Source organism: Salvia hispanica, chromosome 3 (genome assembly GCF_029641045.1).
Source record: "Salvia hispanica isolate PSC_SH4W2 chromosome 3, Shi_PSC_v1, whole genome shotgun sequence".
Classification (NCBI taxonomy): Eukaryota; Viridiplantae; Streptophyta; class Magnoliopsida; order Lamiales; family Lamiaceae; genus Salvia; species Salvia hispanica.
Window position 1 is genome coordinate 60,770,373 of NC_142694.1, and position 7,299 is coordinate 60,777,671.

A 7,299-nucleotide genomic window follows, 5' to 3' on the forward strand; every position below is an offset into this window, starting at 1 on the left:
GGAGGGGGTGTTGTTACATGCATGGGTGTGAGCTGACGTGTGTGTGTGACGTAGGCGGTGACGCATGCACCTAATCATGCTAGTAGGATGCATATGAAATAAAGAGCACGAGATATATCCGGATTGGCGTGTGGAGGGAGTGTGGTTGGCATGTGGAAGGAGGGATAACTGAATGATGAGCTGGAGGTGGTAGTATAAAAGGTTGAGGGACCACATATTTGAAGTCTGTCAATTGAGTGAGTGTCGTGGGCTAGGATCGCTGATCCGAGGCAGTGTCTGTTATGTTACTCTCTCTTACATTTTCTCTCTACTTTCACTTTATTCACTTTCCACTTTACTAACAAAACCCATTTTCTTAAATCTCGTGCCGAAAAGTTTGTGGTCACTTATCTTAGGACGGAGAGAGTATATGATGTGTGTAGTATGTGTAGTCCATTTAATGTGTAGTTTATTTTATTTATATTATGTTTAATGTTTGTAGTATGTTCCACGTATGTATAAATTGTATATTTTACGTGTATAGTTGTATAGTATATAAATTGTGTATTTTGTGTTAGCAGTGTATTTTATTTTTAGTGTGTTTATTATTTGTAGTACATACCGCGTAGTGTAGGGTGTATACTTTGTGAGGGCATTGTGTGTACTGTGTACTTGTGCGAGCACTGTGTGTTTTGTCTACGGTGTGCGTATAGTGTGTTATTTTTGTGTAGTGTCTTTAGTATGTTTATTTTGTGTATAATGTGTGTAGTATGTGCAATCCATATCGTGTTTGTGTATTTTATTTATATCGTGTTTGTGTATTTTGTTTATACCGTGTTTAATATTTGAAGTATGTGCCACGTATGTTTAAATTGTGGTATGTATGTGTTGTGTTTCTTATTTATAGTGTGTTTAACATTTGTGGTATGTACCGCGTATGTATAATGATTGTAGTGTGTATAGTGTGTGCTGTGCAGTGTGTGTATTGTGTACTTTGTGCGGGCAGTGTGTGTATTGTGTACATTGTGTGGGGCTTGTGTGGTACGGTGTGTGTATCGTGTACTTTGTGTGTAAAGTGTGTTATTTTTGTGTAGCGTCCTTAGTATGTGTATTTTGTATATAATGTGTAGTATGTGCAATCCATTTAGTGTGCAATGTAGGGTAGGTATATATATGTATGTATGTGTAATTTATGTATAATGTGTGTAGTATATGCAATCCATTTTGTTTATATAATGTGCGTAAAGTTAGTTATTTTTGTGTTTAGTATGTGTAATTATTGTGTTTAGTATGTGTATTTTGTTTATAATATGTAGCATATTTTATTTATATCGTGTTTGTGTATTTTATTTATATCGTGTTTGTGGATTTTATTTATATTGTGTTTAATATTTGTAGATGTGCTATGTATGTATAAATTATGTATTTTACGTGTACATTTGTTACATAATATATAAATAGTGTATCCTGTGTTAGTATATGTAGCGTGTGCAATGTATGTATGTGTGTATTTTTGTTGTATATGTGTTTTGTGTGTGTTTGTGTATTTTATTTATAATATGTTTAATGTTTGTATTTTCTATATGTATCATGTGTACAATGTGTTTTGTATTTATAGTATGTTTAATGTATGTATTTTAACCGTACATGTGTTTTGTGTATATTTGTTTATTTTATTTGTAGCATATTTAATGTTCGTAGTATGTGCGGCATATGTATGTAGCGTTTTTATAATGTTTGTATTTTCTATATGTATCATGTAGTGTTTGTTTAATGTATGTGTGTAAAGTGTGCGCATTTGTGTGGTGTATATACTTTGTGTGCAATGTGTAGTGTGTGCTATGCTGTATATAGTATGTATATGGTGCAATGTGTTAGTTATTTTTTGTACGGTGTGCAGTATGTTTATTTAAGTATAGTGTGTGTGTATTTTATTTATAACGTGTTTAATATTTGTAGTATGTACAACGTGTGTATAAGTTGTGTATTTTATTCGTGCTTTTATTATAGAGTGCATAAATAGTCTATTTCGTATTAGTATTGTGTGCAATGTGTGTGTATTATGTTGTGCATGTGTTTTGTGAATTTTATGAATTTTATTTATAGTTTGTGTAATGTTAGTAGCATGTCCCGCGTATATAAAGTAGTATGTTTTATTATATTTGTATTTAATTTTTTGTGTAATTGTGTATTGTTTGTTTTGTATTTATATGTTTAAAGTGTGTGTATTTGTGTAGTAATGGTAGTGTATGTAGCGTGTGTAATGTATGTATGTATTTTTACAATACATGTGTTTTGTGTACGTTTGTGTATTTTATTTATTGAATGTTTAATGTATGCAGGACTGCACACGTAAATATACTGAGGTGTAGTGTTTTATAATGTTTGTATTTTCTATATGTATCTTGGGTACAATGTGTAGTGTTTGTTTAATATGTATGTGTGTAAAGTGTGCATATTTGTGTGGTGTATATACTTTGTGTGCAATGTATAGTATGCATATGGTGCACATGGTTAGTTATTTTTTGTATGGTGTGCAGTATGTTTACTTAGGTATAGTGCGTGTTATTTTTTTATTTGTATTATGTTTCTATATTTTATTTAGGGCAAATTGGCTTAAAAATCTTGAACTTTCATAAAAGTTTGGTTTTTCCCGTAAAGTATAAATGTTGCGTCAAAAATTGTAAACTTTGCCGGGTTGTGTAAATTTCCCGTAAGACCCGACCCGGTATATTTCCAGCCAAAACTTATCCTACGTGGCTGCCGGAGTTGTGACATGGCATACCGGCTCTTAGTACACAAAACGACGTTGTTTTAACACGCTCAAAACGACGTCGTTTTCTGTAGTTTCCTATCGCGATTCCAATTTCTTCTTTCTATCGCGATTCCTTCTTCTCCATCTCGCTGCAATTCCTCCATCCCATCGCTATTCCTCCTCCTCCATCTGCAATTCTCCATCCGTCCTCCACCTCCAGCTGCAATTCCTCCATCTCGTCGCGATTTCGTGTTCAATCAAATACGAGGTTAGATTCAATCGCTTGTTAAATGTAGGGTTCGAAATCAATTGTTAGATGTAGGGTTCGAAATCGATTGTTATATATAGGGTTCGATTTCGATTATTAGATGTAGGATTTTCGAATTTGGGTATGTTTCGATTTCGATTCAATCGAACTCGAATTATTTTGATTGTAAACTGATTCAATTTTTCCAGGGCCTTGATTCAATAGTATATAGGAGAGGCATATGTGCTTTACAATATGTATTCATTTTGCAGATTTGTTGAATTTAGGCATGATTGAGCATATATTGTTGATTCGATTTTTAAATGCTTTCGAACCATATGTGCTTTACAATAATATATAGAAGAGGCATGATTGAGCAGATTTGTTGAATTTAGGCATGATTTGCAGATTACAATTGTTGATTCAATTTAGTTTACAATATGTAAACTAATTTTCATTTGAGTTTAAATGCTTTCATTGGCCATAAGTTGGCAGATTTGTTGAGTCTCTTTGAGCATAAATTCCCTTTTTGATTTAGGATGTCCACATCGTCGTGTAATATGAGCCATGGGAGTTGGCCAAGGCCCGAAGTCGTGGCTTGTAATCACGGAATTGAAGCTGAAGTTGTAACATCGAGGATGGATGCCAATCCTGGGCGGCGTTTCTATCGGTGCCATATTTGGAAGGAAGATGACTGCAAGTTCTTCCGCTGGATTGATTCATCTTTGTCACCCTATCAAGATAACTATATGCAAAAATTGAAGATGGAGCGGGACAACATGCAAAAGGCATTGCAAGCGAGAGTTGCTATGCAGGATACGCTACAGGAGCAAGTCCGTTTGAAAGAAGTTGAACTTGAATCACTCAAAATTGTAGCTGAAAATTTGCGTCAACAAAACCGGAAGTTGAAGTACGTCGTTTTGTGTTTATGTGTCGTGGTCTGGCTTCTAATCTAGTTTCTAAGAGCCCAAATTGTGTAATGTAATAATGTATTTTTATGGATTATTGAAATTGAGAGAATTTCAGTGTAATGTAGTATGGTGCTATGGATTTTGTATTGTTGAATTTGATGGATTATTGAAATTTGAGAGAATTTCAGTGTGGAATTTGAGCTCTCTAGATTGTGTGTTGCCATTTAGATTGGTTCCTTTTATCTTCACCAATTAGTCATATGAAGAGCTCGTTTTCTCTACTGTTATTTAATGTTTTTGAAGCTTGCATGATACTGCCACTACTTTCTCACTTTTACAGAAGGATTTCTTCCAAGATACCATCCTGTTCCACATTATTTGTGAATTCAGCAAGTGAAGAATTCACATTCTCTATTATCCCATTCTTGCACTATCCCTAGAAAAGAATTCCTACCAGATCTGCTGCAAAAATGTGCAAAAATATGCAGATCGGCATCCTAGAATTCCTACTAGATCTGCTGCAAAAATACAGCTTGTTTGGCATTGCAGATGCAAATCTAAATTCAAAGAGAATATTACTAAACATTCCTACATGTCAAATGTCAAGAAAACATCCTAAATATTACTCAATGACATCCCAAATATCACCAAAAAATCAAGAAAACATCCTACATATTACTCAATGTCAAATGTCAACAAAACATCCAAAATATCAATAAAAGTCGAGTACACATCCTAAATATTACTCAATGTTAAATGTTAACAGAACATCCCAAATATTAATAAAAGACAAGAACACATCCTAAATATTTCTCAATGTCAAATGTCAAGAACACATCCTAAACAAAGAACATCTTCAGGTTGCACTCTGATGAGTAGATCTAATTCTAGCCGTCTCAGCTCTAGTTGGTTCTGCTCCACCCCCGGGTCCAGCCCTCCCTCTTCCCCTACCTCTCCCTCTTCCACTATGTGATGTCTTGCGAGGCCTTCCCCTTTTTGCCTGACAAAAATTAAATCAGTTTACAAATATATTAGACCAAGACACAAATTAATGTATTAATGCCAAACTAAAACCGACCTTTGGTTTCTCTGGCAAATGAACAGTCTCATTCTTGCAACTCCTAGTGTTGTGGCCTTCTTGATGACAGTTTTGGCAAGTCATCACACATATCTTCCTTAGCTTGTTTGGTCTGGCCGGATCCTTCTAAAATGGGTCCCTCCTCCTAACTTTCTTAGGTCTACCAGGCATCTTTCTCACAGGTGGTGGTGTGACCGGATAACCTTCAGCAACAGGCCATAGTTTCTCCCCATTCAAAGCTGGTAGGCCATACCCGTATGCCACCTTATACTTGCTCACTGAAAAGTATTGGTGGACATATTCATCCACATCCCGCTTCAGGAAGTTAATAGCAGCAATACCATGCAAACAATGGATCCATGTTATATCCCACTTCCTACAACCATACGTCCTTTTTGAAGGAGTCACCACAAATCTGTCATCGAAGTGAATAACTTTGAAATTTCCCCCTATTGCAGGTATTGTGGTACAGTTTCTACTCTCATTAGGATTGCATTCAATTTCTTTTTAATTTTTGGACACACGGATGAACTACTCTCGGCAGATTCAATCTCTACATACTTTCTGTATAACCTCTGCATAAGTGTTATTCCCATCTCCTCAAGCATGTCTATTATATGTTTATCTCTAGCCTCCAAAATATATGAATTGAAACACTCACATACACTATTGAGAATAGCATTAGAGCATTGTGTTGGCGTGAGGAAGGCCTTGCAAAATCTGCTTGGGTTCTTGTCCATTAAATCCGCAAAAGCTTGCCCATCTTCATTCTCTAACTCACGGCATGCTAATTCATACTCCTGCATGTAGGTGCTTCTAACCACCTTCCAGAAAAGCTGCTTCAGTTTAGGGCCTTTGTGAATTTTTTTCCAATTGGCATAGATGTGTCTTGCACAATTTCTATGTTCAGCCAATGGGATAAGCTCCTTTATTGCATTCTCAAGCCCCTACAATTTTAAATATGTGTGTAAGTTGTAAGCTATGTGTTCAACTAATGAAAAAGTTAAATGTCAATTTAGATAATACCTTTTGCTGATCACTTATGATAGTAATCCCAACTCCTTCACCCAAGTTTAGATGTTCAACTAGAATGTTAATAAACCAAGTCCAGCAAACCTCGTTCTCAACTTCAACTACTGCCCAAGCAATAGGATACATTTGATTATTCTCGTCAGTTCCCACTGCTGATAACAATATGCCACCCAGGTATGTCTTCAAGAAAGCCCCATCCAAGCCAATCACCTTCCTACATCCCTCCTTAAAACCCTTTCTCAAACCACTAAATCCAACATACATTGCCTTGAATACAGCACCTACTTCGACATGTAGTTCAAACCTACGTTCTTTGTCAGCTCTACTCAATTCAAGTACATACCTCCTCTGCTCGGCATAATGATCTTCTACAGTTCCCTCAATAGATCAATAGCTTTTCTCTTTGCATAGAATAGCTTCCACCTAGAGGCCTCAACAGCATACCTCTGCATTAAATCCTTACCTAAATCTTTACAAGTCATATTTGGTTTAATCTTAAATACTTCTAAGTATTTCCTAGCAATCTAGTTGGATGAAGCAATTTTATTCCTCATAGCTCTAGGACAAGTGTGAACCCGTTCCTGATTTTTTATTAAAAATGCACCATCCTTTTTCACTCGACTCCCATAAATCATCCATTTACATGGACTCTAACAACCTGCCTCAACTTCTATCGGACTTGCTCTTTTGAAATGAATCTGGCATCCATTCAACACTGCATTATCTGTCAGAGCGTCTCTAGCCTGGTAACCATCAATAAATCCCATGCCAGCAGTGAATGTGAGAAGCTTATGATCACTGATAAGGCTAATTTCATGCATCGGTATGTGCAAAAAAATGTTATAATTTGCTGGGTCTAACGCGTTTCCTAAGCCAGGTGTGTGAAGAAAAACACTAGATCAAGGAAGTAAAGAAGGAGATGGTCTAGCGAAAGAAAGGAATGAAAAATGAGCAGAATTTACAAGGAAAAGTGGTGTGACAGAGGAGTCTACAGCTGAGGGCAACAAAGTCATTATCAATACCTCGCTGGGCCCACTAAAACGCCTATAAATAGTGAAGAGCATGCAGCGCAAAAGAGGATAGTTTTTCACTCTTCTTAGCTCATACATTTTCACACACACTTGGGAAAAATTCTAGGGATAATCGTGATAGGGGGTACTTTCTAAAGATCTCGTGTTTGGTAACACCGTCCTCGTGAGGGCGAAGATACAATTGCTTTTAAATTTCAGCTGTTTTTGCTAGTTTCCACCGTCGAACTTCACTTTTGGGAGTCGACTTTGATGTTGATGATGTTTAA

The 7,299-nt window shown here is 36.1% G+C and overlaps 1 pseudogene; it reads right to left on the bottom strand.

Moving 5' to 3' along the window:
- Positions 1–4,748: 4,748 nt before the first annotated feature.
- On the bottom strand, positions 4,749–6,769 carry LOC148931195 (uncharacterized; annotated as a pseudogene).
- Positions 6,770–7,299: the final 530 nt, after the last annotated feature.